The sequence below is a fragment of the Ischnura elegans genome, chromosome X (genome assembly GCF_921293095.1).
Source record: "Ischnura elegans chromosome X, ioIscEleg1.1, whole genome shotgun sequence".
NCBI lineage: Eukaryota > Metazoa > Arthropoda > Insecta > Odonata > Coenagrionidae > Ischnura > Ischnura elegans.
The window spans coordinates 84,034,968-84,061,726 of NC_060259.1; the positions used below are offsets into that span (position 1 = coordinate 84,034,968).

The 26,759-nt window shown below is 38.1% G+C and overlaps 1 protein-coding gene across 5 annotated transcripts in view; it reads right to left on the reverse strand.

Annotated features, from left to right (window-relative positions):
* LOC124170593 (myosin heavy chain 95F) overlaps positions 1-26,759 on the reverse strand; it is a 171,464-nt gene that overhangs the window by 101,546 nt on the left and 43,159 nt on the right. For 4 of the 5 annotated variants that reach the window (XM_046549409.1, XM_046549408.1, XM_046549407.1 and 1 more), the window contains exon 2: positions 4,610-4,647. The exons of the other annotated variant lie outside the window; for it this stretch is intronic. The gene's annotated coding sequence lies outside the window, so the exon portion shown is untranslated. The remainder of the gene's footprint in view (positions 1-4,609; positions 4,648-26,759) is intronic. 5 annotated transcript variants of the gene reach the window in all.

Below are 26,759 nucleotides of genomic sequence, written 5' to 3' on the forward strand. Positions count from 1 at the left end.
GTTAAGCGTCGTGGATTTTTAATCGTAAAAGCTATTGAGTCGCCTACTAAGGAGTTCCAAATCAACATTTTTGATCTTTCCACATTTTTTAAATGTTGGATCCTTATCTATGACTGCCAATGGCATTGAGGATGTATTGAAACCCCATAGTACAGATGTAAGATGTGTTCCTTTAAACATTCCACTTATAATCTTGAAAAACTGTGCTTTCATATTAGTATACCATATTTTTTTGTTAATCAACAAACTATTCCCCAGTCTTTCCAAATATTTGAAAACTCGGATTTGTGAAGCCCATTTTTGAGTCGTGGGATAAAGTTAAGACAGAAAACTATCGACTTAAAACCATCCAATCCAATCCCACCAAAATAATGAAGAGGTTTGGTCTTAAATCTTGACCTCCCATGTTGAGGCACATATTGACTATCGAACAACACGGCTTTCGAAAAGTAATGTCAACTTCTAATAATTCATCCATATTTAATAATTTCATAAATAACTCTTTCGGTGTAAACAAGCAAGTTGATGTAATTTTTACTGACATTTACAGAGCCCTTCTTGAGGTAAATCTTGGTCTGTTACTTCTTGAGTTGGGCTGTATTGGCGCATGTGGCTCAGTTCTGATATGAATATTCTATTATTTCCAATGAAAAAGGTAAAAGTATAAGTAACAACCTCTCATACATTTAGTGTAATCTCTGGTTTACATCAAGGACCACAACAAGGTCAGTCAGTCATCTAATGGCGATTGTAAATATTAGAATATGATTGATTATAGATTATAAATAATAAAATTCTTGTGCCTTCCCTTTTTTATTATATTTTTGTAAAATATTTGCTTGTAACCTTTCATTTATGAATGAATATTGCACACTCATTTTTTCGTTTAAATCCCTGAGGATGGTTTACAAATAAACCGAAACGTCGGCAAAATACTTTTGCATCATTAGGCCTAAACTCAAGGAACTTTTTATCATTAATAAATAGAGGTCAAGACAAGAAAAAAATTTAATAATAGAGTATAGATAATGTGCGAAAAATCCTTCGTCACAGAGGAAAAATCATTCGCCTTGACCAGGATTTCTCTGTGCATTGCGGGGGACTTCGTAGAGTTATTTCCATGGCTAGTTCCGGTATACTTAAATTAATATAGATATTGATCAATATTTTCCATTAAGGGGTGATAATCACGTTAAATTTCCTATTTAGAAGTACATTCTCGAAACTAATGCGCTTCTTACTCAAACACTGGCCGTTACGGAAAAATGGCGCTATTGCTGTTAATGCTTGCTTACTCCAAGTACTAACTACACATCTGCAATCTTTAAATGAAAATGTGTATCATTGGCGCATTAATTTGACGAATAATTAGTATGCAAGCAACAATACCCATTGTGTTCAGTCATAACCGTAGCATTAGGTTTAGTTCATAATTTTTTAACTAACCATATTCACAGCCAAAAGAGCAAAGGCAGTTTTCGGATGACAACTTGGGTAGAAATAATGAAATTCTCCCATGAAAATCGCACATTTCAATTTAGCATAGCGTAAACGATTTATAGTTACGTTATTTCCGTTTTTTTCTACGCATGGAAATAACCCAAGCATATTTAAAAGTAATGAACAATGTAATTCTATACTTAACTTTGATTGGTGACAGTGCCAGAGAACTATAAGATTCGGTTCCCTCATTCTCCAGCTAGGGGATTCTCCGAATAGTTTCTATTTCAAGGTTCTTCTTCGTTTCGTTAAGATAGCCGCCATAGTAAGCTGCCTCTTCTAACGTTACCCGAAAATTGAATGGCTTTGGTTACGTTCATTTGAAACGGTCGACTTTTACTCAAGGGTAGACTCAGCGCGTCTACCCTTGTTAGGCGCCTTTTTCCACCAAGTATAATCTTCGAAACAGATGTCATCTCACACAGCTGGCAACGAACAATATACTAGTGAACATTATTGAATCCATGCCCTTCGTCTTGTGCCGTTGCATTTATAGCTGAGCTGTAAAGTTGCATTTATGTCTGAATGCAATACAATGGAAGGGAAGCTGCAAAGGAAACGAGTCGAACGACTTAAAATGAACGCAATGCTGAAAATTAATGCAGATCATGAATAGGGTGGAGAGAATGGGAATGGAATGGGGTCTTAGAAAGTTTGCAGTGCAGTTCGTTCTGAGCTATCGCACGATCGCTCTCCTCCGCGTCGGGCGAATAAAGTTTGACCTTTCGTCCGGAGGATCGTTGCCTCTCGCCAAAGCGGAAATTACGGCGGAGGGACTTGCCGCGTCGAAGCTTCACGTTGCTCCCCCGCGCGCTTACTCAGCATAACTAACTGGTGGAAACGCGTGCACTTGGGATTCGTCACATTCAACCTATGCAAACCAATAACTCACGCGATGGAACTAGATAATCTTCTATATTATTTCTACTGTATAGATACCTTTTTCTCAACTTGTACGCAACCAAACTCTACAAATGAGTTACCAAAATGCACAGAATTTATCAGAGAACATGCGACGGCATATCTTACTTCCAAAATATCGCTATTGTTTCCTAAAATTGGTTTTTAAATAATTTAAAAAAACAAAAAAGAACAAAAAAAACAAAAAAAAAAAACAAAAACCGGTAAATAATCCTGACGTTAACGGCGCAAAAACTGATACATTTGTTCATTTGCAACAATATCTCGTATTCTTTAAATAACTTTTATCAAAACGCGGCTGATTCCACATTCAAGTCTCCTGTTGATACGTAAGTATGAGTCATCTTGTGCATTTAACAGAGGATAGTGTAATTACTTCCAATGTTGTGTTTAAAGAGGTCCTCTGACCTCAATTTGTATATGAACATTCCAATTCAATTTGTACATAAGACCCTGCCTTTTTTTACATTTTAATATTAGAAAAGCGCCTATCCCTCTGTGGACCTGCATTGAAAAGAGCGGGGGAAGCCCGCTGGGAGCGAGCGCATCACGCTCGTACAGTTATATTCTAGAAATTTATTTTTCCGCCAGCTCTAGAACAATAAATAGTAAGCCTCTACTTCGTCTTCAAAATGTATGGACTGCATAAAAACAAGTGACTTTGCACCCAGTAACGCGAATGGGTGCAAAAAATACACAAAGGATGAAGTTACACCACGACGTTTCGCATCCTGACGCTCGCTCCTAGAAGATGGATTGGTGGTGTAATTGGGTGACACGCCTGACCGGTAATCGGGAGATCAGGGTTCGAATCTCGGCTATGTCCAATATTTTTTCGTTGCGAATATTATCCATTGCATATATTCAAAATGTATTTTAAGCTCTCGCCCGAGGACATTTCAGTGATGAATTGAGTCAAGAAAATATGACAGTTTCGTAGTTAACCCAAATTCCAAATACAATGGCTAGTGAAAATAAGTAATATCTTTTGCTAGAGGCTTTCGCAGCACTGGATTGAATTTTTCTCCATTGCTTTTCGGGTGAGCTGCGTCAAAGTTGAGTTCTGGTAATGCTTCGTGGCCTATGGTGGTCTGAACTGGATCAGGTCTGAGGTGACTTGACCTGATCTGAAGAAGTGACAAGTATAGGCCACGAAATGTTATCGAACGAAACGTCATCAGAGCTGAACTTCGACGCAGCTGACCCGAAAAGCAATGGAGAGAAATATATAATATCTATTGCAAAATTTAACCTCACTTAGAAGAAAAAATACGATTAGTAAATCACAATTTTTTGTTTCTAAACTATTGATCGCGTATAAATCGACAGTATTGATCAATTTCCTCCAACAATTTAAAATGTTTGCACCCTGACTTTTTACGCCTGATCCATAAATTTCTCATTATTAGTGAAATTCGGGCAAAGAATTCTTAAATTTTGCCAAACTATATGGGTTTTCTACTCGGGAAAAAATACCCAATGTCCTTTAGCAGAGCGGATCCTGATTTTGAGGAAAGACAACCCGAATACTATGTTTTCTTTAACACAACTGGCGAATCCTCAGAAAACGTTTATTTTAAAGTTCCACCCCGCCCTACCCGTTCTCATCCCCTAATCCACATGCCCATTCCGAGACTTTCACTCACTAAACGTTCATTTTTCTACCGCATTACTTCTGTGCTGAACTCACTCCCTCCACACATCGACCCCTTTGCACTTCCATTGAAATCCTTCATAAGCCTTTCCCTATCCTATCTGTCACCGAAGTAGTCTGTCACTGCAGTTTCTTGTTGTCCTTTTGTTTTTGTAAATGTAATTATTGTTTTCTACATGTTATGTTGCGTCTTCGTCCTCTAATTTATGTATTGTTACCTGGCCACTATAAAATGGCAAGTCCCTATATACTGTATGTGGTTATATTTCTTTAAAATAAAAAATAAAATAAAATAAACACTTGGCTAACAGCTTCATTGACCATATTCAATTTCAACTCTTGTGAGTGATTGAGGGTAATTAAGTTGTGATGTTGACTTAAAACAAAATTCACCATAACCACCAAATACTGCAATGCCAGTTAACAATATCATGCATAGAAAATATGGACAAGTAAACAAAAAATATAATAATAATTAAGAAGGAATTTAGCTTCGGTGTATCATGCAATATTTTTTAAATCAAATTTCCATACCTTGGCATATCCTATAAACTGGAAAACACCTTCGTATCCTGAAAATAGATGGTTAAAGCATTTTAATTTTACACTCTCAGTAAACAACAATCATATATAAGAATTACCAATAGTCATTTACATTGTTTTTAATATTCTGATATCGAGATTTGGCAACGATTTAATCGTTTTTTACGTTCAAAATAAAAACGGTGCTTTTCGAGTAGCTTTTATCAAAATATACCTAGTTTACATTGGACAATCAATCGTAATGAAAGACTTGTCGAACTCCAGTGGAATGCAATAAAAAAATTGAATGCTCATCACATTCACCGGATTATTCATTTAATTGTCAAATACCTACACCAAGGAACTTCATTTGTTTGCGAAGGGTCATCAGTGGGCATAAAAAAGCCAAACTCGAGGGACCAATCGAAGTTTATTGTTATAGAACTATTTCATTAAATTATACTTTCCCTCTCACTGACTCAGTAGGCGTGAATTTTGAATTGGGCCTCTAGTAGCATATCAGAGTATATCATATCGTTTTATTGTGGGTAATTTGTTAATTGCTGAATGATGCCTCTTCGACCAAAAACTATAAACACAGAAACTAAGCCGTATTATTGATGCTGCTCTAACTCATGAGTTTCTGCATGCATAAATTATAATGTCCTATGATTTAAGAAAATTAGAATTCTTCCGTCGTAATGGGTAATAATGCCCTTTGCCATGGAAATGGCTGACGATTGGACCATTCCGTTTCGTAGCACGCAACACGCATCTGCAGACGAAGCCATTTGTTCTATTCAATGATTTAAAAATAAATAAATTTACCGCTATCATTTTAAAAACACAATCGACTGAGTCATCGAATCTGCGTTTCTTGGGGCGAGGGAAGTGGAGGAATTTAAAATTTTGGGTGCACGTGCAAGAGCGACTCCCCTCTCTTTACTTGAAATCTTCACACCACTGAGCTGAGCACGCATTTTGAGACACGCCAAGGTATATCCCCTCCATGTATTGGGATTGCCGCCATAATAAGCTACCTTTTCTGACGTTAACATAATAAAATATGCAATGAATTTTATGTTCCATCCATTGTATCTTTTATTATGAACATAATTTTTATTTGCTATCTTACATTGTATCTTTTATTGTGTTAATAATTGTAGTTACATTGTAGATACAATGTGTAGATACAATGAATTTTATGCTCCATCCATTGTATCTTTCATTATGTATCCTGTCACCAAGTTCCACCAAATATCGCCATCCAGCATTAGGTTGATTTTCTGACGTTACCCCAAGAGTCAATAGCTTTTGTTACATCCATCCAATTCACACTAATGTAAAGTTTACACAAAATATGCTAATTTCCACACTTTAATACTACTCCACTACCGAACATGATTTCGGCACTGTCATTGTCAAGGCAATGAAACCGCCACCCTCTCGATTTTCACCCCAAGTTATATACCCGGGCACTGGACCAGCTTCCGGTGAGTATGTGGATCACCAGCGAGGATGACCGTGCATTTAATCGCACTAAGGAGACAAATGGCACGACGTGTGTATCAGTGTAACCTTTCCAGTGCAAGTAAAGGAGAAGATGAAGGCAGCCTAGTTGTGAGCGCATGCAATTCACACTAAAGCTAAGAGCTGAACCTAACCTACATCGGAATTCGGGAATGGTCGGGTTAGACGAAAACGTTTTTAAAATAAAATACAAAAATACAATTTTTTTAACTTTATATATTTTTATTTTTTTCGCATTTTATTTTTTTATTGTTTTTTTTTCATAAACTATATATATTTTTTCTTTTTGCAACAGTTTTTATGAGTTTTTTTATTTTTTCTAGGTGATGAAACAAACACACCCTCATTTAGTTATAGCAGAGCCAAGGTAGGAGGAGGGGGTTTATGGAAGTGGCGTGAGGAGAGTGGGAGGGGGAAACAGTTTGGGTGAATAAATGAAGATCGATGGCATAAAATAAACCACAAAGTATGGTGTGGGCGAAGTTTAAGGTTTTTCCATCAAAGGGAGGCTTCAGTTAAAGGTGAGTCACGACAGAATAAAGCATCAATACAAAGTCAATCTGGGCAACTGAAAATTTCTAATTTTTGCACAAAATCTAATGTAAACCCTTCGTCATCACAATGTAAAATATCTATGTCCAAGTCACTAAAATGATTGCATCGGCAAAAATTATTTGCTAAACAAGATTCTCCATCATTATGTATAAAACTTCTTTGTTCCTTCACTCTCTATTTAACACATTCAGTGCGGATGACATATATATATGTCATGAGGGCTTTTCCACTCAGGCGGATGACATAAATGTATGTCTTCGGGAGTACGTTTTTCCGCTGGTCACTAGGGTGCTCCGAGCGCGCCTAGCGTTACTTTTTCACCCTCCCGCAGTTCGGGATTGACCTTACACCATTGCGGAAGTGTCCGTTTCTAGTTCTACGTGTTCCTTCATTTTTAGTGTTTTTTTGTTTACTTTACTGCTATTTTTGGAACAATTTGGCAGGTTGAGATATTTCTTTTCATTTCCATCGTCTCTTTTTCATCATTCTTATCGTAAATATCATAATCTTGTCTTACATATGGATTATTTTTTTTAATTTGTTTTTTTACCTTCATTTTTAATTTATTCATATTTTATGTGGTATCACAAAAATTATGATTAGACTAACTTTTTTATTAAAGATATTTATCCCCGTTTCATACTCACTACATTATAAAAAAATGATCTTAGTGCGGTGCTTCAGTTAATGATTTTATATTTGAATTTCTTTTGCTTGGAACATTTTTTATTAATGCAAATTTCGTTTATCCTGGGTGATTTTTTTTTGGGTATTTTTTCTACTTTTACGGCATATTTTCTCATTCGTTTCTCTAGGTCAATTACCAATCCTCTATTCATTTCGATTTTATTTCATTTTCTGAGTTATTCATACGTGTTGGGTTAGTTGCAGATTTTCTTCCTTTTCATAAAAAAATAACATATTAATGGCGTATGCAACACTGCATTACATTATCTACAGTATTGGTCTGTATTTTTTTACTCGTTTATTTGTTTCCTTAGCTTTGTAAACGAAATTGCCGAAAAAAATAGACTCAGAGGTATTTTAAGCATTACGGCATTTAACCATTATTTATTCCCTTGAAATAGTATTTTTATCTTATTTTTTAATTTATTCATATATTATGTGCAACCACAAAAATTATTATCAGACTTTGTTTTTGTTAATAACGTGTATTCCCGTCTCAAAACTTACTATTTTATTCCAAAATGTTTCCATGCGGTCCATAAGGTCGTATTTTATACTTTATAAATAATTTTAAAATTATTATTGCAAATTACGTTTTTTACATAATTTGGGTTTTTTTCCTAATTTTACGGCATATTTTCTCAGTCATTGCTCCGCATCAATTACTTGTCCTCTGATCATTATGGTGTTTTCATTTTGTAGGTCATTAATACATTCTAGTGTTAGGTACAGATACAGTCTTAATTTTCATAAAAAGTAAGGTATTAATCATGCAACACTCCATTACACAAATTGTACTATTTTGCAGGATAATTTTTAAGGCTCAAGGTTGGAGTCCCTCCCTACCAGCGGCACTCCCAGAGATTATTTCAACTTGCAAATGATATTTTCTTTGAAATAATCCTCTCATAGACGGAGAAAAATGCAGAAAGCATTTTCCTCCGAAATCCTTCACCAAGGGCCTTCACTAAGGGCATAATGGATTGGAAGCTGTTGGACAGGGAGAACTGGAAACTTGGCCGGGCCTTCTTCTCCACATGGGCGCAGTTAGGGTTAACACGATTTCTAACGATTGGAGGTCAGAATTAGTGTGAGTACCGATATTCGGGAGAAAATGTGCCGTGATAGGTTTTTAGGAATGATGCAGGCTCTTCATTTCTCCGCTAACCGTGAAGGCATCCGTAGGACAGTGACTGCAATTTGCCCAGAATGTGAAGGTCAACCAGGGCACTATTTAAGGCCTTGCTTTCAAATATATCATAAACATTTGTAAGAATTTTTATTGAAATGTTTCAATTTTGCAATAACTCTGAGGCAACATAGATTTAAAAAAATGTTTATTCCATAAATTTATATTTTTCTTGCCGTTCATTGTGTGTTCTACTTCTGTGATTTGAAAAAATTAAATCTACGGCCGTTGAAACAAAAAAAATACACGTAAAGACTAATTCCAAGATATTTCCGTCATTAACCTAAAGAATCAATGGTAGAAGAAGTATTATAAACGGAAATATGAAAAGTTCACTCCTTCATACAAGGAAAATTGCATGTGTGTAATGCGGGTTGCGTGAATTGTCAATTACTGGTGACGGGTGGCATACATGTATGTCATTAGGGTTTTTTACAAATTGCTTGAAATAGAAACAAAAAAAATTGCAAATTCTGTTGTATTACTTCCAAGACCACCGTTATGAAGGAAAATCACCCATCCGTCACTGGAGATTTCGGTGAAAATATCATCCGCATTGAATGTGTTAAAGGCTCTACCAGTTTGGCCAACGTAACAAATACCACAGCCCTCACACGATAATTTATACATACCACTTTTGTCCATAGGATCATATTTGTACTTATAATTAAACAAAACTTTATCAAGAGTCAAAGGGCTATAAAATGAAATATTTCAATTATTTTTAGGGACAATATTCTGTATTTTATAAAAAAAATTCTAATAAAAGGTAATTTGACGCAGCGGGTAATTCTACTCGGGACCATACTGAGAGAATTCTATAGTTTGGTAGATATTTTCAGAGCGTTAGTGGTCAAGCGACTTGCCTGAGCATTGATGTTAAAGCCATTCCTTATAGCTATGGTTTTTGCTAATTTAAGTTCTCTACCAAAGATATGGGCCAGCTTTTGTTACGTCTATTTGAATGGTCGACTTTTAATCAGGGGCGATTTAAGGTTTCAGTTTTGGGGGATTCATCACTCTCCACGGCGCCTTGGCCGTATGCCATACCACGCATAGATAATGCGTCCGAGATCTGACATGAGTGGATAAGTGACTTTTTGGTATTCATCCATTTTTTTAAACGTTGTATGATAATCTGGTGAAATAAAAACTTGCATGCGGACGGAGTACAGACAGTGACTAACAAAGCTACTTTAAGGGAACACGAATGGATCGAAGACATGGCCGATCTTGATTCGATCTTCTTGCGTCCTTGGAGAAATTCATCTTTATACGTAGTAGGAGCCGATGGCCATGTATATATCGCCAACCTCTACGTTGATATGATTACGTATGCTAATGTAGCTTCAGCTTGATATTTTTTATTATATTAATTATGAGGAAGCAATCGTAAGCGAAAAGCTCTTTCGCAACTGGAATTTATTTTTTCCTGTCCTACTTGAATCATATATGCCAGTCGTATATGTTCGAATGTAAGTAGAAAGTATGTATGGTGTAAGCACATCTACCATCACAAAGGGCTATGGCACTCTTGGGACAACCTATTATGCAGGGTTATTCCAAATGACACAACCATTTCAATTAATCTGCCAATTTAATTATTAAAAAATAAATACATTTACAAAATAAATTGATATCACTCATTATGAAAAAACTACAAACCTTCCCCTTTCCATCGGTATAAAGATTGCTCATTTCGTATTTGTACTTGAATGAATACGAAGTTTTGAAAATGGGCCAACCATTTAGAATAACCCTGTATAATAGTAGCGTTTATAACAGTAGCTAGAGTAGTGATTCAACTGATATCATATAAGTTAACTTCGATGGGTAAACAAAGCCTCGTAAATCTAATAAAGCTCGACCACGTCCTCAATATGATCGTGTGATTCAGGCTTTATCAATCAAGGCCGGGAGGCGTAGGATTCAAGACCTTCGAAAAGGTATTACACAATATACAGATGGAAATTAAATAGACGTAACAAAATCCGGCCTATAACTTTGGTAGAGAACTTAAATTAGCAAAAACCATAGCTACTAGGAATGGCTTTAACATCAATACTTCGAAAAGGTAAACACTATAAATTAATATTTTTCTGGCCACGTCCTGGTAGCAAATGCTGTAGCAGTGGACGTCAAGGAGTGAACCCAGGATGGTCGCATTGTCCCGCTTCGCTCCAACGGTCGGCGCGGCGTGGCGATGCGTCTCCGTTGGGGGACAGCCGTTGTGCAACGCTCTCCGGAGGCTCTGCCGCCGTCTGCGCGGGGCACTGCGGAGTGTACTTAGCGGTCGATGACCACGGACAATCTCCGCCGTCACAGCTGCTGTGGCAATAAAAATCTCCGGTCGACAACGCTTCCGCATCACCTTCCCACCTCCTACGCCCTGCACCTCGAACAAACGCTTATCTCAACTCTTTTCTCATTTTTAGTCGCAACCTCTGGAATTCCCTGCTGTCATTTCTAAAGAATTCATCTTATCTATCCAGCTACAAGAATGGCTTCTTAATGATTACCTCAGAGAGGAATTACGTCAGTAAATTATATTTATTTTTATGATGTGCTGTCACAAGTTATGTGAATAATTTTCCCCTGATTCTCTATGTTCTCATCGCATGCTTGTGGTAATTTTTATTTGGATTTTTTTCTTTTTGTTGCAAATAGAATTATGACAGGATTTTTTTGTTTTTTTGAGAGGAAATTGTTGTAAGAGATCGTATTTGCTCTATTGGGAAACTGATGAATTTATTATTTCGCGGTCCATATGTTGCCAATAATAAAACTTTTTGGGTCAACCTGCGTCTGTAAAAGTCAACGTTTCTTCACTCTGCCGGGGACCTCTTTAGGACTAATGTACGCATATACGGGCACATTACTCCTGAAGAGATCCCCGAAAGAGGAGAAAAAACGTTGATTTTTTTGCCACAAGGCGCGGGTAAATCCAAAAGTTTTATTAATAAACATTAATAAACTTTCATTTCTTCATTCATTGATCAACTTCTGTGCTGCAACTCCACTTTAAACCTCTTGGTGACGTGGTTCAATGCACGTCTTCATATTCTCTGGTGAAAAGTTCCACGACAATTCTCCGCATTCCCGTTAGGATAAACTCTATCCATACCACTAAATGTTGTAGTAACAATGAGCATCTAGTCTCGATTTTTTATTTAAGCAGCATTTAGATGTTCGCGCCGATGGCACATGCGTTTATGCTTCCCAGTGATTTAAACAGTACTGGACAACTCACAACTTCACGAAAATAACCTTTGACCCATTATATCTCAATGTTGCTTCAAAGTAACATCAAAAATACATAGGTCTATTCAGGGCAGATTTAAACTACGTGTTCTTTTTGCTGTAAAATTTAATGGCAAAATGTTAGATTGGGGGAAAAAAATCCATATTTAACATGCTTTGGATTGTTCGATTTCGGTCACATACGAACCGTTTTGTTCGATAATTTGTTGCTATTTTAATGATAGCTTCATAATTCCTCTCCCATAGATGTATTGGTATTTTTTGGCGAAAAACTATGGTACCCGTTTTTCTTTATTTTCTCTTGATACCAATTTCTTAACACTCAGGAAGTGTTACAATGCGAGAAAAAGATCATAATCGCTTGGTGCTTGGTCTAGACTATACAGTGGATGCACATATGTAGCTGCCACAGTAATTATCATTGAGCAGAGGATTTTCGTATTTTTAAAATGAGAAGTCATGAAGTTCAATTTCTCTCAGAAGCAGCTCTGGGTTAGAAAGTATTAAAAACGCTAGATATATAATAACAACATGCAAAATCAATGAAAATGATTGAGCGAAAATATTAAAAATATATCATCAATGGCGAAGGATACCCATTCAAGACACGTATACTGACCTAATACTATTGCCCCATAGACATTACCCCGAATTTTTGTATGAAGTTCCAGAATCAACTTTTCCCCTCACTATTTTTTCACTTGGCCTTACCAAGTGGCCAAGAGCGAAATACTTTCAAAGTTTTCAATAACCACTGACTTTGTTGTACAACTGCAATCATACCCGTAACCTGGTAGAATTCATTCCAAATTATTCGATGTCTAGGAATGCTGTCATAAAATTAGGCTAACTTTGCAATCTATTCCTAACATTTACAGCTTCCCCATTATTTTCCATCAATATATCGACTATACTCGTCATTGCTGACCATTTTACGTCGTTCGTACCCAAAAAATATTCAATTTCCGGTTATTATCTCCTTTTCCACGCCTTGAATATGATGTTTCATCACACAAAAACCTCCTGACGATTGAGGAAAAACAGCAAGGCTTGGGGTAGGTTGGTCACTGTTTGAAGGTGAAAGCACCCGTAAATGTGGTTATATTAGTCGTATTACTCGTGCGGCCTCACTATTGGTCCTTTTATATCCTCCTCCACCCATAAATTTCACATTTCAGATAAGCGAAAGGACGAGATGACTGCTATGCCAATCATTTGTGTCTACTTTCCTATATCAAGAAAGGTAGTTGCACCGTTTATACTTATCTGAAACCGAAGGTCCACCTAATAAAGGCAGAGTATTGAAGAATGATCGCAGGCTTTCCCGACGTATCGAATCGTAGAAGGTTATCCGGGAATTCCACCGGGTCAGGTTCTCCAACTCCATCTCGGCCGACGTTTCGATGAACGAGTTGTCCATCGACATCAGGGCCTTGATGACGATAGACAACTCGTTCCTCGAAACGTCGGCCGAGATGGAGTTGGAGAACCTGACCCGGTGGAATTCCCGGATAACCTTACACGAGTGCAGGGTGTTTTTCTACCCAACTTTTCCAGAAAATTTTATCAGACCATGAAATAGGGAGAAATGTAACTTAAATTCTAGCCTCAGATGTAGCAAAATGTATCACGCCATCGGTGCGTTGCTTTTATACTGATATGAGTCTGCGGCATCTTTCCTCAGCCCTGGCGATGCTATAGAGGAACGCTAGTGAAACGTCGGTCAACATGGAACATCTGATCCGATATATTGCCCGAGAATAATTCATCCATTTTAAGAATTAGTCCGTTGTATTTTATTTTTATTTTTTCTTTGCTAACTTTTGGTAAGTAGTATTGCACTCTTGTTTTCACGAAAATATTGCACCTATTATTTCCTAACAAATGAGATTCAAAATTTAAAAAAAACTCTCAATAATGTGCACTACTTTAAATACGCACAGCGTCATTTTATTGCTACTTTTATTTTCCGATCAATGTAAAGTTATTGACGCGTCTCACTCTTTAGGACAATACTCATAATTCTAATTCATTTTCCTTATGCAAGTGAAAAAAACGGGTTTGGGAAAGTTTCCATAGTCTGTTGCAGCTGGTTAGTAGGGAAGCGACTGAACCATGAAGATTTAAATGACAGCAGGCAATCTTGAAATGTAAGGGCTTCTGGCCCGAAGTGAAAAATCTCCCTCAGAAAGGATGAATCAGTAAGCGGAAAGGTTCGATGAATTATTTCTCATAACCTCAAAAATATGGAATCAGTCATGGCGCTATCTTTTATCTCATAATGCATTATTTCATCTTGAAGCTCACCCTTCACAGTGGGTTCTCAATCAACCATGTCTTTTGATCCCTTCTACACCTCGTTCCATATCGTTATGACTTCAGTCACCTCAGCGTCCCCGTCACCACACCACATGCAACAGGTCTTTGCTTGCCTTTCACAGCTTACCTCATACCTAAACGAACTGATAACACGCCACCTGATAAGCTATGCATACATAGTTGTGTGCAGCCATCACGCCCTTTCTATTTCCGGGTGGACCTATTAGAAAGCGGTAGTGAGCCGATGTCAGACCTTTGGAATCGTCCCTATTGTTACAAATCTCTCTATCATGTACCTTTAGATACGTCTAGATCCACCTGTTTTTCTCTGTGACGTATTACTCGCTTAAGACTTACTCAATCATATTGTAATAATCAGGGAATATCATACTCGGCAAAGTTATCAAAAATGATAAAAGTTAAAGCTGATCTCGGTAAAAAGTAACTAGTTAAAAGTCACTTTTCTGAAAAAGGGACTGATTAAAATTTAAGTTAAAAAAGCAACTTATACGTTACACGTATTATTTTCAGTTACTTAAAAAATTATCATAAAGTAACCTTTAAAATGTATTTTTTCACATTTATGGTACCATGAATTCTAATTTCAAGTTCCAAAATTTAACTTAAAAAGTCATTAAACTAACGTTCTCATTTCGAAATTAGTATTGGAAATTTTAATCACTGAATGTGAAATTAGAACAAATAAAAGTTAAATGTTATATTGTATAAAAATAACGATTAAATTAACTGGTTAAGCATCGTAAATGTTTAAAATCGTTAATCCCAATTGCGGAGAATATAAAATAGACTGTTGTCAGCATTTGCCTACATCTCAAAGTTGAAACATTTTACTCGGTGTATTTTCAGAGGCGTTTCTTCTAATTTGAGATGCAGACCAATATTGACAAAAGTCGACTAATTATGCACTGAAAATTCCTAGATGATAGCGTATGGTTTGAAGGAGTAAGGCGCCACCAATGAAGACAAAATACGAGAGGGAGGGATGGGTCCTCACAAAGAGTTTATATGACTTTATAGGGGACTCCACTCGGTAGGAGTAGAATTCCTGATGTGAACATGCTCCCCTTAAAAATACATCGTGTTGCGACACGGAAATAAAAAAATTCAAAGGAAGCTTCCGTGTGAAAAAATAGGAGCAAATCTGACTATGCATGTGCACAAAAGTTTCTTCGCACAGAAAACCAAATCCAATGAAAATCATGAAAATAATTGTGAATAGCAGGCTTCTGTAAAAGGAAAAGTAGGAGGAAATAATGAAAAAAGTACCGTAGACGAATAGCCAATCTTGAGACTTTGGCATGATAATCGAGCACGATAACTACTGGACCACAATATCACATAGGTAAAAATTCAACTATCGATTTGAGCTCAATTGAATGCATATTATTGTAATTATTATTATTAAATTGTTACAAGTAGGCCATTGGCCTGGTGGTAACATGTACATATGATGCAAAAACAATATAAAACACTATAAGAAACCCTTGGTCCCTACTTCTTCGACCACTTTTTTTAAAAAAATGTACATTTTTCGGGAAGGGCTCCAATACTTTTGCTGGTAGGTCACTCCCAGGCCCGTCGCGAGGGCGGGGCAACCAGGGCATTTTGCCCTGGACGCAGCAAGTTGGGGGCGCACCGTGTTCGCCGACTAAATTTTTTTTTTAATTTTGACTAACAACGTTATCCGCTTTGTGGCGCTCTCAGCTCTCTTCGACACAGCGAAAGAGCTCCTTTACTTTCATGATCAATAAAATATCTTTATTATGAAAATGTTTTAAATTATATTTTCAAATCTCCCGATTGCAGATATATCAATGTTATGGGGTGGGGGGCGGGGGGGGGGGGGCACGGTCCCAATTTGCCCCGGGCGCCAGATCAGCTAGCGACGGGCCTGGTCACTCCAGTCCATTATGATCCTATTTAAGATGGAGAATTGCTTTGCATTTGTCCTTTATGATCGGTACTTTATCCTGAACTGGTGATCATTTTTTCCAACAAAGCTGGGTTTTGAAATGTCCTTCCTAAACTCTTTCCGTGCTTTTTCCCTACTCATTATTCTAAACATGCCACATAGCCTGCTTCTTTTCCTCCTCTCTTGTAAACTCTCCCACCTCAGAACTCTGAGCATTTCTGAAACACTTTCCGTTTTCTTGTGCTTTCCCAACACATACCTAGCAGCTTTTATCTGCACCTTCTCCAATTTCTTCACCTCTCCTTTAAAATGTGGGTCTCAGACAAGAGATGCATACTCTAATGTTGGTCGTACTAGGGTTTTATAGGCCATTTCTTTGGTTGCCCTGGTGCTTCCTCTGAGGTTTCTCATTACCCAGTGCATTGAAGCTAAATGTTTAGCAATAAACGATCACAGCGGCGCAACGTCTCTCTTGCGGGCTAATAAGCATTGACATGTATCCCAGCGACTGGAGCGCCACTACTTACGGTGAATAGCGGGAATCGATGGAATTCTGGGAGTGTAGAATCCTGTTTATAATACTTATGAGGCCTCATTAGACAACCATGATCCATGCGTATGCTATTTTTGGCTTATCTCAATGTCGTCATGCTTACTATGTTCTCGTATTCCGAGCCCCGGTTGATTCCCACACAGATTACGAAAAGACACTTTCCTCGTAACAAAGGGAATAAGAAATTGGACCTAATTCTTGCTGCTCAAAAGCATCTCATTTGTACCTAAGGCATCCAAATTATCTATGTTATTATAATTTCACTTCGATGGATGTTTCATTTATTTCCTTGCATTATAATGAGGTCAACCAATAAAAATATCCATACGTAAATTGAAAGTATTTGCATTTTTACGTCTTTGTAAACATAAAAGTTAGTACTATTCACTCAGTCCTGACGGCTAATTTTTCTCCAATCTACGGAAGGGTTTGTGACAAGAAGTATTTGGCTGAAGAAAAAGATGCAATATTGAGGCACATAACTGAGGTAATTACAAAAGTGAAATGGAGACTAGCCTACGTATATGGCTTCTTTCTGCTGTCGCTAACAGAAGAAAAAAATGATAATTTATATGAAATACTAGCGAATGGCACCCTTTAAAATTCAACAGATTAGCATTAAAGCTAGCAATTCAACCTGAAATTGAAATACTTCCGGCATAATTAGCATACAAGGTGTATTAAACCTGTTTTGAATGTATGTTTTCTCCTGGGTGCTACGGCATTTCTATCTTTGAAGCTGAGGAGAACTTGATAAATGTAAATGTATAAATGCGAAAATCAGAAGAAAAATAAGCGCATTGAAAATTTGATTTAAATGATCAACCGCAGTATTCCTTTCTCCGCTAAATGATATAAAATTTTAGCCAATATTTTGAATGGAATTAATCTAAAAATGCAGAAGACAAAGTTGTGCACGAAATTCATTGTTATTTTAATGGGAGTCAAGAATTTAACTATGATGGGATGAGAACTCCCCCAAACAACTGATTCTCGTAAAAAAAATCTTTCTTTAGTACGCACATCATGGCACACATCCTGAAATTTTCGTGGCTGTATATTTAGTAGTTTGGGCTGTGCGCTGATGACCGAGTTCACAGACAGTCAGTTAGGACATGTTGATTTATGAAAGACAAGATGATATAATACGTATACAATGAGCCTCTTACTGCGATAGTGTATTTTGTCTCTTAAAATTTTCTAATTGATCCATGACAAACATTACACCTTTTTAAAAAGCGTTGAGTTGAAAATGTATTTAGTGTTCGGAGGAGGCGACCGACAAGTGATGTCATTTACGTCATGAGGGAAGGGCAGGTAAGAAAAGTTGGAGAAAAACCCGTCGTCGGTATTAGCCAGCTCTGAACTAAAGGCGCCAAGGGAACCACGGCTTAACTCCCCATCCGACGGACGGAGCGGAGCTTGAAATTTCCACACATCATTGAAGCAGGGATCGGACAGACACTGAATTCTCTACCACCGCTGGGATTTGAACCCGAGCCACCATACCAACCCGATCACCACATATTTTGTTGAAACAGTTGGAGCTGCAGAAATATCGCCACAGATAAGTAGATAAGGATATTTTGAATTATATAGTGTATTTTGTCTCTTACAATTACGTCGTTAAGTTATTTATTTATTTTCTTAACCCCGAAAACAGCACTGATTACCCTTTACATTGGTGGGATAGAACATAATGACGATAGACGATATCCATGCCCTGGGCAGTGGTAATTACCCAGGCGGGACTCGAACCCGCGGCCTTCCGCTTGGCAGGCGAGGACTCTAACACGCCGCCGCCCGGCAACGTCTCTTTGTCTCACAATTTTTGTCGTAAAAGAAGCAAAAAGAAAAAATGGCTTTTTTATTTTTTATTTATTGCCATATAATCTAACCTAAAGAGCCCGTACGACGAGGTTTTATCTTTGCGATAAGAAAAGTTGTGGCAGCCACAAGCTTAGCCAAAGTGGGGTGGGCTCGTGGGTGCGGGCAGCTGCGTTCCCCGGAAATCCTTTGTCGTTTATATATTTTATTCCGACTGTGCAGGTGAGGGTCAAAGACAGTGTCCTGTGTCCCCATAGGGGATCCAATTCCTAAATCTTGTTCACGCCTTATTGCATTTTCTTTATTCGTTATACAAATATTTTTGATGATTCAATTATTTTAAGCATTACTTGGATCAATATAACTGTTCAATAAAAGAAGTGAGGAGGAGTATTAATACAATAAGTCAGCGGGAAGATTTTTATGCCAACAAATTAGATACAAATGTGCTTAGTACCGGATTCCGGAAAACATGTACATTCCATACAAGAATTGCCATGAGAAAAAATTTCCTTGGACCGGGAATCGAACCACGGACCTTTCCGGGCCACTGCGCAGACCACTACGCTATCCAGGTTCTTTAATTTTCATGGCAATTAAAGAACATGAATAGCGTAGTGGTCTGCGCAGTGGCCCGGAAAGCCAAAGGTCCGTGGTTCGATTCCCGGTCCAGGGAAAATTTTTTTTCATGGCAATTCTTGTATATTTCACCGCCGTTTACGCGGCAGGGTTTGAAATATTACACATGTACATTCCAACTGCGGTGTTATCCACTCTCTTAATATTTTTATAATTTGTCTCCTCAACTGCAGTGTAGAGAGAAAAATAAAGCATATGATAGTCACGTTGATGATCTAAAAGACATTCAGTGTCCCCACCGTGCTCATCAACATTACCTATGTATACACTATATTACTTTATCCTGTTCAGCTTTGCCAAAGATTACCTCTTACCATCATTATTTTTTTATGAAAATAGCCGGCTTTTCGCTCACCAATCAATTGAAACATGTTTACTATTTTTGTGCCCTTCCTTAATAGCACAGACAACTTTTTCTTTAGTTTTTTCATTCTGCCTATTATCTTGAAATCTATGTTTTCCCATTCTTTACCCATGTGGCCACTCTAGGAAGATAAGCCAACCGAAATGTTTTTGCTATCGAGTTAGATGCAAATTTACAACTGGATCTCGGAAAATATATTTATTCAAGCGATGTTTTTATCCATTCACTTGCATTTTTCCTTGCCAATTTGGCCACTCTAAGATGTAACTCTAAGGTGATACGCGTAAATAAGCCAAGATTTCTAACCAAAAACGGATATTACCTCCCTCCATCCACTTCAAATGATACAATCTGTTTGAGAAAAACTCTGCACATTTTGATCCAATAGGATCTCCCTCAAAAGCGCTCACGCATGTAGACACAATGGACCCGAGAGACATCCATTCAAGTTCTTTGACCCCGATGGGCACGAAGAGCCGCGACCAAGATCATCCGAGTGGAACGATTTTGAACTGGCCGTACTGCTCAGCCCAAACAAGACGGCGCGGCGCACAGTGGGCTGAAGTCGAAAACGCTGGTAAAAGCCTCAGGAACATTTTTTTTTGAGCCACGAAGTTGAAACTTCAAAGACCAAAGATTTTTTACTTTTCAGAAGACCTTTGACTTGCAGACACTGATTTGAATATTTGGATTAAAAATGGAAATCCCGTTTTTTGTAAATATTCCTTCAATTTTCCCATACGAAATTTGTGTGATTAATTAGTTATGTATCTTAAATTTCTATTGATATTTACAAATCGTTATAACGCATGATAACGCATGCTGTGACATCTGACGAGTCGGGGATGGGCTGAAAGGTCCCACAATAAATTACTCTATAGAGTTTCATCCAACGTTGGAAACCCATACATTCCTATTCCGCTGTGTCACACACCATCTGTGGCACGGAACAAGTGGCACAGTTTCAAAGAGAATCCATGCCACTTTTAGTTTTCATGCCAGCCGAGAGAAAATTCTTCTCAGGCCTATTATCGAGTAAAAACCGATCTCTAAAGGCCGTTTTACACGTGGCACGGAATCGCGCAGATTAGAGTTGCATTAATTTCTAAAATGGCGTGGAATTGCGCGAATGCATGAACGAAATTAGAACAGGGACTATTTTGCCATCTAACGTCCACGCATTTCCGCATGTGTTCTAGCAATTCAGCGCTTTACACGGCGCAATTTTGCCTGCGCCTTCGTACACACGTCAGACTGTGCAAGTACGTGCCCCGTGTATAAGGGTTGTAACGCTGCGGAAGGCTCATTGCCCAGCCGCTGCCATTGTTTTGTTTCTTTCGTGGTCTTTGAGACTATGAGCCGGCCAACGTAAAGCCGACGGAGAGGCCTACGTGGTTGAAGAAAAGAGATGAATCTACTCGGAACAGACACTGTCGCCCGCGCGCGCGACACGACGCTTTCCCGCGCATTCAGAGCCTCCCTCATTCTGGCACGGCCTTCGCTGCAATATGGCTGCGGGCGTCCTCTCGTCCAGTTACGCCCTCACCTCCGCGTCAATTTTCCGCGCCAGCGACAGGAGATAAATACCTCCATATTTACCACGTACTCGGGGTCGCCAAACTCTTCATTTCCGCTATCCTTGTGCAGGCGATGAAGCGCGTCGAGTGGGAGATGAAGGCTTCCACGGCTGGGCCAGAGCACAGTGTGATCAAACAACGCGCGATGCTAAACAAAGAAGTGGAGCATTGTGGACTTCCAAACTGAATGAAATACAAGAGCTGTAGCGTTGGCAGATGAACTCCTCTCGGGTCCCATATTAGCGTAACATCTCCAGGATGGCGGACGTTAAATTGGAATGATTTTCAAACATGCGTGGGGCTCATGATCATCGTCACTTTGGAATGGAATTCATAGAATTCTCTACGGTCAGGGGCGGTCTGAACAAGTCGGCTGTTTGGGAATCGCCAAGTACCCCGAACCTAGGGGGCTCCCACAACCCATATCATATGATACAGGGGATCGGGTTGGTGTGGTGGCTAGAGTGCTGGCTTCCCACCCGGCGGGCTCGGGTTCAAATCCCGGCGGTGGCAGAGAATTTCAAGAGACTGCCCGATCCCTGTTTGAATGCTGTGTGGAGGACATTTCAAGGACAATACTCCGTCTGTCGGATGGGACGTTAAGCCGTGGTCCCCTTGGTGCCTCTCGTAAAGAGCAGGCTAACGCTGACGCCGGGTTTCTCTCCACCCTTCCTTACCTACCCTTCCTCATGGTGCAAATGACCTCAGCTGTCGGTCGCCTCCTCCAAATACCATACCATACCATATGATACAGAGTGGTAAAACCCGATGTATGAGTCCTGTGGAAACTACAGAGTTAACTTATTCAATCATGAATATCCTAACTTCCTTCATGTTGTGAAATCAAAAAGATTTTTCCAATTCAATACGGTAAGTCTACTCCATGACGTCACGCCCGAGACAACGAGTTACGCATTAATCACCCGATCCATTCATTTGATCTTCATCCTCCTCGATTTTATCAAAGTACAACGATGCTTTAAATTTCATGAATTTCCTTTACAATTATATGGAGCGCAATTTTCAGACGCCCTTCCCAAGATGGTCTGCCGCGTAATGTGTTGACTTCACTCGGTGATGGGGTTTCCTCAATCCATTGTGCAGTGTTCAATAATAAAGCCCCTTCCCCAGTAGCATCTTTTGTCGGCCCGACTTCGGTTCGACATCGTTTTTGTGTCGTATATGTCGGCCGACATATACGACATCAGATCGAAGTAGGACCGACATCGCTTCACAGCGTACTGCAGCCGACTTAAGGCGATGTTGGACTGACCTAGGAACGACGCCGAGGTAAAACCTTGGTGAAAAAGTATTCAGTGGCGTGACTATGTGGGGGATGAGGGGATATATCCCCCCCAAAGCTCAGAGAAATAATAAAATTATTTAAAAATTTTATCTAGTTCTGAAATATAACCACTGCATCTACTTAAAGTTAAATCAGTAGTGCCAAAATGATGTAAAATGTATTTCTAGGCATGTCATTTTTTTTAAATGTTCCTGTACCGCTGTTGCCTGGGGAGGGGTGGCCATACCACCCTCCCCCCCCCCCCCCCCCCCCCCGCAAGCATATTACTTGGTACGCCACTGGGTGTATTAATTTACTGATTTCCTTGTGTTCTGCTGTAACTAATTCTATTAGAGTTATCATAATGCATTAATCATGACAGTGGAGTATTCAACATATTCTACTGATAAACAATACAATATAAAATTTATTTGATTTGTTAGTTTGACTTAATATTTGTGCCCTCTACATAAGGTGGAGAGAATTTTTTCTAGAAATTTTAAACCTCGATTGCTGATGCTACACTACAAGGAACTGAAATAACTGATGATATTTTGGTTGAAATGGCACCATTTGTTAACTACAGAAACTTCGAGGAAAGCGCTCCCATTGGCTGCGAGTTTGTCTTGATGAGGATGCTCTGGACTACTCATGACAATTAATGCTTTTCCTGCTGGAGAGAGAGAGACCTGTGCCACTCCAATCTTTAAAAAAATTATACATTCAAGCCAAATACTTTAACTCCTTGTGTTAAAGAAGGCCATACACCTTATCATTATAACCCAGGAAGCCTCAGACATTGGCTGAGTGTCACGAGTATTGGGCCAGCATTCATCCCACATCACCATGGTATATTGCAATATCGCTGATCGACAGTGTGCCAATGTTGGGATAGGGTAACAGATTATTCAGTCTGCCTGAGTGCCTTGCAGATGCTGCTTTAGTGTCTTGAGGAGGGCACTGCGTGTGCAGCACTCCATCCATTGGATGGGACGCTATGCCGTGGTCCCTTTTTGTTGGCTAATGACGCAGTTTCTCTCTATTCGAGCAACTATAAATGCACTTAAATTTATGAATAAAGTAGAAAAAATGTTTGACACTACAACTTTCAAAAATAACAAAAACCACTGTAGGAAATTCTGTTTTCATTTAAACCATGTTCAAAATCACGTGCGCTAAAATGTTGATTTTTTGTATTACTTATTATGATCAACTGCCAAATTAAAAATGAAAAACTTTCTTGCGAAAGCACATGCCATTAAGGCTCGTGGCGAGTAGCAATGTGAGTGCAGATGTAATAAATAAGAACACAAAACAAATATAAATTGTCATATCTCTCTAACACTTGTAATTCACATTACTCCAAAGTTTTCTTCAAGTACCTATACGTACTAAAAGAGCCATTCCGAAACATTAGTTCATTTAACATTTAGGATTGAGTAAAGGTTATTATTTATGTATTTATTTATGTTTTATCATTTATGTTCGGAACACCCAAGAACGCCGTCCGCCTGGGTTGCAATGAAATGCAGATTAATTCAAAAATCAATCAATTCCCTTAAATCTTAAAAAATCCTGCCATGAAAAGTTTTCCCCGTTTCATAGAGAAGAATGCTCTTCGAAATGTGATTTAACTCGTGATTTTTAATTAACTGAGGCGATGAAACAAAAAAGATATGTTTATCAGTGGGTTTTATTCCTCAAGTCATAAGGCGAAACTTAATTTTTTGAATGCCAAGATTTAGACTCCCGCCCGTGAATTCGACCTATCGATTGTGGATACCATCGATGGTTGATTCCACCAATAGTCAATTTCCATCGATACTCACATGCGTCCATCACCACTTTCACCTACAACTAGTGATGAGCGGAACTGTGATTTTTGGATCACTTCGTTACCTGTGACTGCTACTCTTCAGTAACGGTGATTCTTAACTGCGATTGCGATCACCGAGGTGAATCACTCTTAAAAGTCATCGGTGATTTGTGGCGCTGCTATTCCTGCTACTTTGTCCAATTCCAAGGAATGAGCTCTCCTCAATAGGAACGAATAAACTTATAGAAAATTGTAAAATTAGGCAAAATATTTTTTTTAGGGAATAGTTCTGATTCCGAGTTTATATTACAATAATTAAGTAAATTTGATGTGGTAAAAGAATTGATAAGGGGCAATCATTTTTTATACGTATTTATAATCAAACCATCATAATTCAAAGCTTTAGCTGTATATTTCGCACAGAATGTCTTATTTATCATAAAAGATGAATAAGACATCCTTATATTATTATTGGTAGCATCATGGTAGCTGCCGAAGCTAACTTCACCGTATTCACAGTCGCAGTGATTTCGAGTATTTGGTGATTTAGTCACCGGCAGTGATCGGCTACTTCTCTTCAATCACAGGTAGCGATGTGTCGCATATCACTTGGTAGCAGCCAGAGCTATCTTTACCGAATCCAGTGATTGAATCACCGATCACAGTGATTTCGAATATTGAATCACCGACAGTGACTGCTACTTTTCAGTAACGGTGATTCAATCACAGTTAGCGATATATCGCTCATCACTACCTACAACGAACACACGAATAATGTTACGTTAACTGTGTTGTGTTCGCCGTTCGCGAAATTGATCCTGCCGAAGTTTATCAGATCTTAAATTTTTCTTTTACTTGTTTCACCAGCACGTAGGTAATCATCTACCGTTACTTTGTAGTGTTTTGTTAGCTGTTGGCGAAACTTCTCCAACGAAACTATTATCAACCGCAGAAGTTCTACTTAATTGCTTCCTTCATCAGAATATGGGTAAGTAGAAATGTTGCCATTGCAACATTTTTTATTTTAAATGAAGCATATTCTTAATATTTTCAACCATCTCACACTCTCTGAGACTGAGCTCAGTCAAACCATCTTCCGTGGATTGAAAAACATTGCATTTGCTTAAACTGAAATTTGTTTTTGTGCTTGACGCATTTAATCACCATAGTGTGGGAGGATTGTGAAGATAAACTTCTCGGCTTTACTATTTATTGAGTCATTTAAAGTTATTTACATTTTTTAATTCGCTGTTGGGTCATATTAGTTTTGCTTCCTTCAAAATGTAATCATATTTGTTGAAGATCAGAGGGTATTTCAGTCTTTAGGTTTATACAAATTGGTTTTAATTTATTAAGAAGTAAATTCTCAAATCAATTTAGTACTTCGAATTTCCAAGGTTTTTTTCAAAGTTATCCATTAACTTAGAACTGATGAGGAATTTTTTCGAAATTTCCTTTGTTGAATGTTGGTATTTATATAGCTTTAGGGAGAATCCCATGAATAGAGATTACTTTTTAACAAAATTACTAACTTTAATTAGACAAATTAGATGTATCACTAATAGATTTTAATGAAGTGTTTATCTAATATTGTTCACAGGTGTAGTAAGGAAGAATTTTCCAAATGCCAGTTATGAAGAAATACGAAGAAAAGTGAGCTGGTTCTTCATGGATTCTTGTGACCTTAAGAAAGGATGATCAGGCAAAAACATTGATATTCATCCTATTGGCCTTTATTTTTTGTTTATATTGAATAAAGGCATTTCTAACGGTATCGTTATTTATCAACACTTACAAGCTTTTGGCTGGCATTTAACATCGAAATTCTGACTACTTCTTGAACTGACTTTTAACTTACTATGCTTAATGAATTTACTCATGCAATAAGATCGGTTTTTTTACATTGGATGGATAGACTGATTAAATAATTCTGTGAGAGGATCCGCTAAAACCTCTTGACAGTAATTAAGCACAAGAGGTGGAATACCATCTGGGCCTGGCCCCTTTGTTGTGTCTAATGACTTCAATTTCTCATGTATTTGTGAGATTGTGTGGTACATTGGGAAAAATATGTGTTATATTTTGTTAAATATAATTGTTTAGTCATAACAGCACACTAAGTGTTTTCCATTGTCTCCGTAGACCGTGTTAGACATGAACCTCACTGATTTTTTTTCTTCATTCAATTAATTTTCAATAGGAAGTCTCAAACTAACTGGTAAGTGTTCCCACAGTGTGCCAGAACAATGCAAAACACACCAGCATGTTACATTATGTTGATGAACGCTCTCTACTGCCTAGATAGGATGTTTTAAAATGCATGTAAACGCTACCAAATGCTGAAGCTGTCACTCACACTAAATGACACAACGGATGCACTAGTACTTTCATGATTACACTAAATACATACTGCCACCAGAACATAGTTTTTAGTTTTTGTTTAGCTAATTTTGATATTTTGTGGATACTCATACAATATTATTGGATGAAAATTGGATATTAGGTAATATCCATGTTGGATATTATATAGATGGCATTTGGCGGCAACTTCGGATATTATGTGAATATCTAAGCGATATTGTTGGATGAAAATTGGATATTACGGTTGGATATTATAGATATTGTAT